Here is a 13,504-nt window from a genome sequence, read left to right on the forward strand (position 1 = left end):
ATTGTCTGCTGAGGGAAACTACCATAACGTGGAACACATGGCAAGGTTTCAAAATGTTTCGCCAAACTAATCAAAACAAAGCGCTGATCTGCTCGCCAACTGTTGCCAAAGTAAATGTTGCGGAGCTTACACAACAAGGCATTAACAAGACGTAATATTACACTAAAATGATTAAAAAAAACACTTCAAGTCATTAAAAATAAAATATTCTGCCAAAAACATAACGCAATAAACTATCGTGAAAATTTCCGTCAAAACGTTAAAATAATGTATGGGGAGCAAAAAGGGCAACAGCTATTTGAGCGATGAGACATGGCCCCATAGACTAATAAGAGTAGACCGAGCTTTCCCAGACTTGCTGATGAAAAAATTGGTTCATGGATACATCATGTGACTGGTGGAAGGCTTGGTGAAAACTTTGGCGGGATGATTGCTAGATAGCAACATTATCTATAGTTTGGCACTCGACATGTATTTTAAGTAATGTGTTTTCATCATAATTTTTTTCCAGGTGCAGAGATTGAACTGTTTTTCTTTTAGTTATGAATTATTTTGACATTAGTAATTAGTTTTTGACCACAGTTTTCAGTAACTTTTATTTCATTTGGAACTGCTACGTCAGCGTTGGCGTGAACATAATGGAGGAAACGTTTTGCGTTAACGCAAAAATGTACTAATCGGAATCTTAAATTGAAATTGTAGGTAAAAATCTTACCGTTTGCTGATTCTATTAGGGCGCTTGCATTTTAATTGCTTAGAGAGTTATTGAAATTGACTAAAGAAAATGCACCATACTATCTAAACGAAAAACTCACTATATTAACAAAATATTTACAACTTCGAATAACAAATTTACAAATCAGACTCCATAAATATTCCGCGTTCCATCCATTCTATTTATTTTATTTCTCGCGGTAGTTGGTCGTCTGCTATGATCAACGCCCGCTGTTGCTAGGATATCCACTAGTCACATGGTTTGGTTCATGAGCAGCAAAGGGTTGCCATAGCACGGTCTATTCTTATTATTAGTCTATGCATGGCCCCCAAAATTTCGCTTACGCTTATAGGCCGTGACACTGACTGAAACTTATGGCAACAAAGAGGGCGCTACAGGAATCCTTGTTTTCCATTGCGTTGCCATTGATTGGAGGATGACAGAGTTCCGTTCAGCGCCTCTTGCGGTCAAAATGGGTGACGTCCAATCAAAAATAAACCAACTTTGAAACTTGTCATTGATTTTCGGATGCACAGGTTTCCGTTCAATTTCATGAGCAGATCAGCAAATCATTGTTGCATCGATTTAACACAGAAAAGTCATAAACTGTCAAGGCCCGAAAGCGTCAGCGCGATCTAGTGGGACAATGAAAGAGATTTCATTTTTTTTTTTTTTGCCACGTTATATAATTTCCTCATCTGTTGCCATATTTTCCAGCATGTTATAAGATGAAAGCTGTTTTTGTATTGAGTCTTCTCCAATAATGATGGGATTTAAAATTATCCACTTTTGACTACGAAAAACGCGAAATGTTCTTTACAAAGCCTGATTACTGAATGGGCCAATTAGGCCGTGACCTAGGGCCCCCAATATTTTGGGGCCCCTAAATGGTTGAAATTTCTTTAGTCTTCGGCTAAAGTTATAAAGTTTGAATACAAGGGGTTCCAAAAAAGTATTTGGCCTAGGGCCTCTCGATATCTTAATCGGGACCTGTTTCTCAGTGCAGAAAGATAGACGACCGATAATGCCAACGGAGAGTTTTGCTCGAATCTATTAAGGACTTTTTGCGATACAGTTACCATTATTTAAGAATTGTCAATGCTGATGTAGATTTTGAAGGACTGATGTCTTAATTCTAATGGGCACTTGTGACGTCAGTCCTTAATTAAAAGGGAACTTTAGTGGGATGTTTTGCCTATTCTAATCATAGAGATTATACAACACTTGAATACGCTCTCCTCTTTCCAAAACAATAAGTTAGCTGTGAACATGATGGGACAGTGGTGTTCTTTTTAAGCCCCCCCCCCCCACCTTAAAAAACACCACTGTATGTGTGGCACTATCGCGACACCGTGTTGTAAATAAAGAACGCGGTGTTTGACTGAGATCGCGCTTGGATGAAAGTTAGACGACTCAAAACCGCTTTAAGGGGGACTGTAGTTGCTATTTTGAAAGTAACTTTTTCTGAAAGCAGTTTTTCGGAATTATTTTCCTTTTCCGGATGAAGATTTTTAGAGGGAAGGACTGATGTCCTTATAGGAAGTATATAGAGAAATATTTTCTTTATGCAAAAGGGGATTTCGTTGGGACTGATTTACCACTTCTAATGGGGTTTTAAGGGAGACTTAATATGTATTTTTGAGCAATCACGATTGCTTATTGTCCTCACTTGACTGTTTTTGGCGTCCTATCATTTTATTTTCCCACCGCCATCCTCCGCACCATCACCGTCGACGGGGTCCTCACGATGCTGCTCCTATAGCGAAAACCGTCTCCAGGTTGCATCCATGTCCTACACACGAGCATACATACACAACTACACACACACACACACATAGACACACACACAACTACCCACACATTCATGCCTTCACACAGACACAAACACATATGCCTACACACACATACACATATACCCCACACACACATTCATACACACAACTACCCACACACTTATGCCAGCACAAAGACACAAACACACATGCCTTCACACATACACATACCCCCCACACACAAACATTCGTGATTGCGAAAAACATAATTAGAATTCAAAATGTCAAAATTCAAATTAATTTCCATTTTAAAGCCACTGTTAATGTAATTGATTGTATTTTTTGTTTATTGGCAAAATATTTCAAATTGCAAAGAATTGCTTTTAGTTTTTTAAAGAGTTTTTAGTCATTTTAATTGAAGAATGTGTTTATTTTACATCGGGAGGGGGGGGGAGGGCTGAGTGATTTTTGCTTATTCAGAGAATTGTTTTTACCCTTATCATTTTTTAAAACGATAGCCTTTCGATTGCTTTATCCTTTTTCATATAGAGGATGTTGCAGCGAGATTTCCCATTTGTTCTAGATGGATAGTTGGTTTTTCACTTAATATCTGAGGACGCTTTTTATCCTTTGAGTATGGCTGAAGAACAATTCATCAAGTACGGAAGGAAAAGTAGTTAATAAAACAACTGCTCAGTGCGCATTAGATAAACCAAGTTGTAATAAATATACGCATTCTCACACCAAGCAGCTTAAAAAAATTTCTTTGTACTTATTTTTTTTCAACAAAACGGTTCAAATACTTGATAGTTTATTGAAATTTTTTAACTTATCAATTTGCAAAGTTTGAACAGAACAACGTCTGAAGGGTCCTCTAGTGATATATTATAATTTTAATGCTAATGAAAATATTATGACCAATTTTCGAAATATATATGAACACATTGTTTCGCCCAATATATTTACACATTTTCAAAGTGGTTACCTTCAGCCTTAACAGAGCTTTAATCGTGTCACAAGTTTTTCGGCTCTGGACCGCAGCTCACTTACTGACATGCTATCCCATTCCATGCATAAGGATAAATTTAGGGATTCCAAAATTTTAGGGGGTTTAGAACACACCCTTGTCTTTAAGACCTTCTCTCATTGTTGAACGGGGTCAACGACTTTAATCTGAAATGGTTTGGGGTGGGATATGTCCTAGTTGCGTGTGGAAATGCACCACTTGTTTTTGCTGATCAAGGGATAACGATTCATCAAGAGACCTATCGCAAACTCATTTTGGGAGATATTGTCTTACTTTGAAATACACCGCCAGCTCAGTCAATTCCAGCCGAGGACTGCAGTTTCGTGCTTATTAGCACTCATCAGCCCGGCATAGGACTAACTGAGCTGGAGGTGGAAAACCTCTTAAGGAAGAAATACATTTCATGTATTGTATTTCATGTATTTCTGCCCTAGCCCTGGCCATAGGGCGGTAACTTACTGAATATTGTCTTACTTTGTTCGCAAAATTTCTTTGGAAACAAAAGATGGACCTTCCAGCAGGATTCTGCAACGGCACACAGAGCTAAAAGCCCTCAAGATTAGTGCAAAACACATTTTCCGGTCTTCATTATGGCCCCCTTATTCCCCAGATTTGAACCCGATGTGTTATTCTCTTTGGTCCATCTTGGAACTTAACAGAAGTTTCTAGAAATAGCCTATCAGCACCTTGATCTACCAGCAAGAACGGATATAAGGGAGGGGCGATAGGGGCGATCTCCCCCTTTTTCAGCCGAGATGTAGGAATGGATTCTTTTGTCATATGAAGTTCGAAAACGGTAATTCTAGACACAATCTTCAATAATGTTACGGGAAAAAAATAGGCTCTCCCTCGCAATTTTTTCAAAATTGTAGTCTCGAAAACTTAATTGTGGCACATCGCTTAACTAGTGATGTGTCGGATCGTCAAAAAAAGTAGATCCGCGGATCCGGATCATTAGTGTCAAGATCCACGGATACGGATACGGATCTCAATTTTTTTTTACCCAATTCAACTATCCAAGTGTTTAATTTGTTACGGAAGGCATTTCCGTCAGAATAATAACACTGCTTCTTCAAAAAATGTCATCTGCTGGGAAAATATAATCAAGACTCTTTTTTTTTTTTACTCTTTATAGAAATTTCCGTTAAAATTGAGGGAGAGTTGGAAGGAACGGGTCAACGCTGCATTAATGCTTAGATGAAGTGTGAAAAATTATTTTTAGCTTACTCGGTAGATGTAGGATACAGGAGCAAGAGTGCAAAGCTGCTACTGAAAAGGCTAGAAATATTTTTCGCATTTTATTTCAGCATAAATGCAACGCTGATACATTCCACCTAACTTACTCCTACCGACAGAATAACAGAGCCGGGAACACGTTTACAAACAGTAAATAGAGAATTTAGACTCACTTTTTTTGAAGAATGCCGAGAAAAACCAAAGTGAAGAATAACAGAAACCCCAAATCAATAACAGAAACTAATATTAAACTAAAAAAAAAAAAAAAACATGCCGACCTGATATTGAGATGGATTTCGCGGGTTAGAACACACATTGTTAACAAATATGAACTGACAGCGGATAGAAATTTTAAATCATTGAGGTTTTCTCCTTATCCGACTATGAAATAGCTACCGATCACGCGTATAAAGGCTTTGAATTGCATTTAAAATTTCCTTAATACGATTATAGCTTTTACCGTATATAACTTGGAAATTCCAAACAAATATCAAACGTAGAAAACTTAGTTCTTTCAATTTGGGGCCAGTATTTTTAACGTACTGGTAAGTTTTTACTGCCATAATTCTGAAATACGTTAAGTCGGTTTTTATTAATATTTCCGGTAGTTCAAGTTCTGCAAAAACGAGACCAAGCTAAGAAGACTTTGGTTCAAGTCACCCTTTGAGCGAAAAAAAACTATCAAAATCAATTCATCTGTTTAGGAGCTACGATGCCACAAAAAAAAAAAAAAAAAAAAAAAAAAAAAACACACACACACAGATACACTTTTAAAATTTATTACCCGTTTCTTTTTGGAACGGGAGGTACAAATTGGCTTCTGAAATGATACCTTATAATTTAAATAAAACCTAATTTAAACGGAATTTAACAGTCTTTTATTCAAATATTTAAAAAATTTTAGAATAGAAAAGATCCGTTTAAGCTCCGTCAAAAATGCAGCGGATACGGATACTGATCTTTACTTTCCCTCGGATATCCGCGGATACGGATATCCGGAACATCACTACTCTTAACACTTTAGTGACAGGGATCGGAACTTTGAGCAGGAAGTTTTTTGAAGTTCCAAAAACGCAATTTTTGACTATCTTAGATAATGGGTTTCGGGGGCTCTCCCCTAGGGAGTTTTTTAAATTGAGGTCCAAAAAGAGCAATTATAGGACACCTTTGATGATTTTTTTTTAGAAATGGACGTTTGAAACTAAAAAAAACCCCTTAATTTGAGACGATCTTCCATGATGTTAGGGAGGCGGAGGTTTTGAAATTTATAAAAGGGGTAAGTATCTGAAAACAATCGCCCCCCTCCTTGAATATTTTCTGGATCCGTCCTTGTCTACCAGGAACGCTCTACAAGCATTTCAGCAAGTGTGTCCAAAGATAATTCAGGGTTGCAAGTAAACTGTGCCATTTCCAAAGACTGCATTTTGCCCTCATTTGGTGTTCAGTCAATCTGAACTGACCATAATAAAGCTAAAGGCGAATCACTTTGTAAAAACGTTGAGTACATTTTGACACTGGTAGTTAGAAATATTTTTCACAGCGGAGAGAAATTTGCAGTCATGCAACTTGTGGCGATTCAGAAAACTTTTTCGCGAAGATACTTGGCTTTCGCAGAAAATTTGTGAAAACCCGCAAAACTCGAAAGAGTTGGCCGGAACACTGTTCAATCATACCTTTTAGTAAGGGCAACAGTCTCTAAAACCCCCATTAAGGAGAGAAAAGCTGTCCCTAAAAATCCCCATCAGAAGGAGAACAACATTTCTCAAACCATAAAATATTCTACTACTTACATCCTGAATTTCTGGAACTTCGATTCGGTCCGAAAAGTCTTCATTGAGAACTTCTCTCTTGGTTTCAAAAGCTAATACAGGAACAGCTGAAGATGTTGCGTGGTTGACACCATTTGCTTGACAAGAGAAAAAAAAAAGAAGGAATTCCACTGTAAGATAAATCTTTGGCAAAACTTTCAAGAGTAATTTTTATATTGTTACAAATCCTGTAAATAGTAATTATTGTAGTAACGTAACCTTTAAATAGTTTCCCGTAATGAATATACAACCCCTTAACATATGGCTAAAGTATACGACCCCCTATTTCTTTTTTTTGTTCATTGATAAAATTTGATAACGGTCTACTATTTTCCAGAAGCTTTTGGAATATTAGAGAGATTTCTTTCGGTGTGTATATAAACCGTTACGCTGGATAAAGAGTGAGTTTCGATTGAGATTTCGAACGGAGAGCGTATTTTCTCTGTTTATAGCGAGGCGTTTCGCTGTGTTGTTTTCGTATTTGGAAGTAAATACGTGTGTAACCGTTGAGTTTACGGTGTTGAGTGATATTTGCTTAATTGCTGATGATTATTTTAGCAGTTGTTAACGATTTCTCCTGTACATAGTGTAAATAAAGCTCCTGTGTTTTTATCAAGAACTGTGTCTTCATTTCAAGAAAGTGAAAGTCGCACCGAATTCGTTACAATATTTATTGACATTCAGTAGAAAGGTAACGATTTTTTCCTACTATTATCGATACTAATAATATAAAGCTGAAGAGTTTGTTTGTTTGAACGCTCTAATCTCAGGAATTACTGGTTCGAATTGGGGGGGGGGGGGAATCTTTTGTTGAATAGTCCATTTATTGTGGAAGGCTATAGGCTGTATAACATCACGCTATGACTAATAGGAGTGGAGCAACAATAAATTGAAATTAAATCTATATTAATCAGTATGCATTTTTTGATGCATCAATAGCTCGAACTTTTGTTGCCCAAATAGCTTAGTCGGTAAAGCTCTGGGCCAGCAATCCTAGGGTCGCGGGTTCGAACCCGGCTGCAGGGCGGGAAGATTTTCAGCATCTATTACCCGGCTCATGTAAAAATTATATTACTTGAAAAATCAAGGGTTTTCAATTATTTTTTATTGATTTTTTTTTTCGATTTTCTTATTAAACAGAAAACATCGATGTGGATAAGGGTATGTAATTTCTTACTCTATACATACAATATATATATATATATATATATATATATATATATATATATATATATATATATATATATATATATATATATATATATATATATATATATATCATAGCGTGATATATATATATATATATATATATATATATATATATCATAGCGTGATGTACTTAAAATAGTTTTTAAAAACATTGTTGTCTTATTAAAGCGGGTGAAACTGCGAGGCACAGCTAAAAATAAATAAAATGAAGTATAAATTATTTATCAATATATTATTACTGACCCAGGCAATACTGTGTATGTTTGCTAGTTTTTAATAATTTGAGATCTTACATTTAAAAACTTAAATTTTGAAATCAAAGTACACTATTTCATTCTTATACCCACGGCTACATTTTTATGGGAGCTCACAGGAGCTCAGCTCCTGAATTTCTGCTCTTTGAATTACATAAATGGCTACTTCTGTATGTATGTCCGGGGTAAACTTCAAAACTACTGGACGGATTTTAATCACTTTTTCACCATAGATAGCTACATTACCAGGAAGCAACTTAGGCTATAATTTATTACTAGAAACTTAGTCAAAAAAAGCTATGTAGGAAAACAGTAAATTTCATGCAATTACTCCATTAAGTGATCTATATATATAAAAATGGAGTTTGGTAAATTTGTTCCCTAAGATCTCAGAAACTACCCGGCAGATTTGGCTGAAACTTTCACCGTTTGTTCTTTTTGGTACTGGGGAGGTTTGTAGACCAGTTCGAAAAAGATCCGATTGTTAGTTCCTTTTTGATTCTAATTTGTCCAAATTTTCACATAAATGCCCCAATATGACGGTGAAAAAATACGTGCACATATTAAAATTATGTGTCCATCGAAAGCGCTTATTTTTCTGCTGAAGATGGCATCTGTTAGAAAGTTCTAAGTTGTATGAAAAACGAGTTATGAGATTTTTTTGTTCCATGTTCGAAGGCTTTCCTCAACCCAATTCATTATTTAGTGTATCATCTCAACTCCCAGTTCATAGTTAGAATTGTTGAATGTTTTTGTGTTTCGTCTGACGGTTTGGGGCTTTTCTCAAGTCAAATCTTAAAAGTAACGTTTTTCCCCCAAGATTGGCTAATAATAACTGGATTTGGTTGATGATTTTCCATTTAAACGGAACTTTAGTGTAATCAATGGTTTTTTTTTATTATTTGTGCTGATTAGATTTTTTAATCATTATCCAATCTAACAGCAGAAACCTCGCCAAAATTTATGCAAAAAGATTTCAGCAGCGGATGCATTTGGCAGTTTTTTCAACTGTCGCGGTTTTTGAAGTCAAAGACTACGTAATAATGTTTGTCAGCTTTCACCATGTAAATAAAATATCGTCAATCAAAGAATCTTTAAAAACTTTTTTTACTGTAAAATAATCCAGCAACTAAATTAGGCAAATCCATAAACAGCACAAAAACTTCCATAAATGTGACTTTGTGCACAAATTCAAACCATCGCCAAATGTTACTACTTATTTTGGAAACATTTCGGTTGAAATTGTTTAGCGCCATTTTATGGTGACCAACAGTATCTTAGCATATGGCGACAATATCTCTTTAACAAAAATTAGTAACATGCCGTTTTACAAAGTAAGGAGGGGGAGCATTATCCAAAACGATTCCCGCAAATTCGGTAACATTTTAAATCGCACCAAGAACCCACAATAATTGAAATTTTCCAAAATAAGTAAAGCAAGTTTAAGGAAATCACGGGCGCGCGGCTACATTTTTTTAAACAGTTCGTTCTTCAATAGACATACAGAGAAGGTAAGACTCCATGTAAAAAAAAAAAAAAATAAGTATTAACTGATAAATCTTTTTAAACATGTGAAGTTTAATTTCATATTTCGGAAATTCTTCAAATTTGTATACGCTTTCGTGTTTTCGTTTCTAAATGAATACTATTTTGCTCTTTTTACTTACTGCTACTTTAGTTTTATCAGTAAGGAAGAAGCTAGATTTTAAATCACGTCAAAAAGGTGTGTTTTAAGTTCTTTCACTTAAAACATAAAACAAATGCAAGTATCGATTGTTTCTCATAATTATTGTTAACCCAGGCAACGCCGGGTAATTTTGCTAGTTAAATATAAAACCCATTGTTACAAAAATTCGTTGCCTAACAACATCAATATTAATAGCAATCATAATGAAAGTTTTGAATCAAGGCTTCTCCGGAGTAAACATGACTTTAAAGTCATTTAAACATTTGGAAACTCTACTTTTTGCACACTTAGGGAAACATAGTAGAGAGCTTTTTTTTTGTGTGTGTAGGTACTATTTAATTAAATAAAGCGCACGTTTTTTTTCAGTGATCTTTGTTTTTGTCAGTTCATATTTTGGAAATTCTTCAATTTTTTATATGCTTCAATACGTACTTTCGTTTCTAACTGAATACTATTTTGTTCTTCATACTTATTGCTATTTTAATTTTATGGATAAGGAAGAAGCTCGATTTTTAATCACGTCAGAAAGGTGTGTTTTGAACTCTTTCAGTTAAAACAGAAAACGAAAGAACGTAGCGACTGTTTTTCACAATCATTACTGACCCAGGCAACGCCGGGTATTTTTGCTAGTTTTAAATATATCATCGGCACCATGCTAAACTAACGAATGTGAAAATCGCGTTTTTCTAATTCAATGCTTACCGTAGCACTTAAAAAAAGGCCACTGTTTTTTTTTCCAATTCAAACGATAAGTTTTTACTAAGTTTTTTTTTAATGAAAATTAAAATATTGAATATAACTAAACGAATCAGGTGGAAAAAAAATATATTCAGTGTTTTGGCTCTCCTGAAAAGTGCCAATTTTCACATTCATTAGTTTAATATGGGGACAACGATATTTGAAATTCGCAATTTGGGATTTTTTACAGCTGTAGAAATTTGCATTTTTTCCCAAAAAATCTTGACATACAGAGAAGAAAATGAGTCATTTTCCAAATCGGCTCCAAAATGTATCAAATATTAAAATTTAAGAGACAGTTGAAAATCGCATAGTTACTATAGTAAGAAGAATTACTCACTAGGAAGGTATTTCTTAACCGATGCCGGTTTCAATGCACATTCAAACCTCTTTTAGTGCGATTTTTTTGTGCGAAATTTTTTTTGTGTGCGGTTTATGAAAATTATTTATAAAACGAGCGGAAATTATTTATAAAACGAGTGCGAGGTAGTATCTTCAAGTCAGGGCCGGATTTAGAAGTGTGGAGGCTCCGGGGCTACGAAGGAGTGGAGACCCCTAATCAGGGTTCAAAAAGATCATCATATTTTCGAAAATATCCAATACTTCGATATATATCCGAATATTTTGATATATGTATATATCCGAAATTTTCGACCGGTGAAAGTTAGGATATTTTGGAAAAATTTTACTGTGGGGGCCCTTTTGTTGTGGAGGCCCCGGGGCAGTAGCCCCACCTGCCCTCCCATAAATCCGGCCCTGCTTCAAGTGATAACAGGGGCATCCTGATGGGACGTCACTGTTACCTCCCAAAAATTTCTTTAATCGAGAAATTTTTCGGGAGTCGGAAAAATCTCCATCACTTGGTTTATTTTGATTTCGTTCAAAATTAACATTTTTGATTATTTTCTACGTGAGACTTTTTTTATGCGGTTCCTATCCACCGCATTAAAAAAAAAAAAAAAAAAAAAAACCTTGAATTCTGAAATTTTGAATTCAAATTATGTTTTTCGCAATCACGAGTTACGACAGGGCCCTACTCATTGGAGGCTATTGTTTCTAGAAACAGCTCCTGTACCCCCAAGCCTACCCCTCCTCCTGGGTGGTTACGTGTGTATAGTTACTTGTGTGTGTGTGCACGCGTGTGTATGTGCAGGCTTGTGTGTGAGCGTGGATTTGTGTGTATGCACGTAGGAGTGTGTGTATGTGTGTAAAGTCTTGTGTGTGTATGGGTGTGTGTGTGTGTGTGTGTATGTGTGTGTGTGTGTGTGCGCGCGCACGCACGCGCGTGTGTGTAGGACATGGACGCCCCCGACCAGGAGAAGCGGATAGCTCAGGACCGGGGGACAGCCGCGCCTGCAGAGGACGGCGGGCGGTGGTGCTGGTGTGCCTGGTCCAAGCTGAAAAAGGAACCACAACATCTAGGACGGTGAAATGAAAGCAATAAGCAATCGTGATTACTCAAAAAAAAAAAAAAAAAAAAACTGTGTTGCGAAAACAACTTTTTAAAGCTACTGGTGAACTTTAAATCACTTTTTTTTTTGTGCGATTTTTTTATGCGGTCCCTATCCACCGCAAAAAAAGAGGTTTGGATGTACAATAAATTCTGCTATTCGTCTAGCATGGTGTTTTTGCCCCCCCCCAAAAAAATAATAATAAATAAAAAAATAAAATTAATTCAAAATGAACGAGGGAAGTATTCATTATTGTAAAATATTATTTTTCACCTGTTCCTGAATGGCTGTCATCTTTTGCTTCTTCGAAGACCATTTCAGGTATCACCTGCGAAGAAAAAAGCAACAATAATGTGTGTTATTATTAACATTTTTATAGCATTTTAATAATTTAACTAGAGGACCCGACAGACGTTGTTCTGTTCAAACTTTGTAAATTGAAAAGTTGAAAAATTTCAATAAACTATCAAGTCTTTGAACCTTTTTGTTGAAAAAAATAAGTAAAAAGAAAATGTTTTAAGCTGCTTGGTGTCAGAATGCGCACATTTATTACAACTTGATTTATCTAATGCCCAATGAGCAGTCGTTTTATTAACTATTTTTTCTCGCATACTTGAAAGACCGTCATAGATTGCATGGTTTGTTCCTTCAGCGATACTCAAAGGATAAAAATCGTCCTCAGATATTAAGTGTAAAAAACTAACTACACTGTTAAAAATTCAGGAAGATTTTCTGGTAATTGTTACTGTAAAATTGCATCGCCGACGCATCGCTGATTTTTACGGTAATTTATACCGGAGAAATAAGCGATCCCAGCGCCAACTGGTTGCTGTGGCCTACCGAGGAAACCGTAAAATTGTACAGTAACATTTGATTTTTACGGTAATAGTTACTGGCAACATGGATGCCAGTAACAATTACCGTAAATTTTCCGGAAAATTTTTAACAGTGTACCCATCAAGAACAAACGGAAAGTCCCGCTGCAACGTTCCCCATGTGAAAAAGAATAAAACAATCGAAAGGCTATTGTTTAAAGAAATGAAAATGATAAAAACAGTTCCCTAAATAAGCGAAAATCACTCATTCCCCCCTCCCGATGTAAAAAAAACATATTCTTCAACTAAAATGAATAAACATTCTTTAAAAAACAAAACTAATTCCTTGCAGTTTAAAATCTTTCGCCAAGTAAACAAAAAATACAATAAATTACATTAGCAGTAGCTTTAAAATGTAAATAAATAATCCTGCAACACTATTGTTTATGGCCAAAGTCGCCAAGCCACCACGTTACTGTAATCCAGCCGATCAGTGAGCGAAGCAAACTCCGATCGATTAACGGTCGGATCTTTTGAACTAAAACTTTTAGATCCCGCTCTCTCGCCGCTGAGCATTTGTCTCACTTAACTATCTTTCCTTGCGTACTTAAATGATCTTCACATATACTACCTAATTTGTTCTTTCCACCAACGATAAAAATCTTCCAATGCACCGATCTTTTGTGTACATCTGGATGGAAAAAAAATTGTTTCGTCTTTAAATTTCACCATCTTTTACTTTAGTAATGTACTATTTAGTTTGAAAATCTTTAAAGTCTGCTTGCCAAGTTG

At 35.8% G+C, this 13,504-nt stretch overlaps 1 pseudogene; it reads right to left on the reverse strand.

Moving 5' to 3' along the window:
• Positions 1 to 13,504, reverse strand: part of LOC129233577 (natural resistance-associated macrophage protein 2-like) — a 62,737-nt pseudogene that overhangs the window by 34,051 nt on the left and 15,182 nt on the right.

Source organism: Uloborus diversus, unplaced genomic scaffold (assembly GCF_026930045.1).
Source record: "Uloborus diversus isolate 005 unplaced genomic scaffold, Udiv.v.3.1 scaffold_538, whole genome shotgun sequence".
Lineage (NCBI taxonomy): Eukaryota > Metazoa > Arthropoda > Arachnida > Araneae > Uloboridae > Uloborus > Uloborus diversus.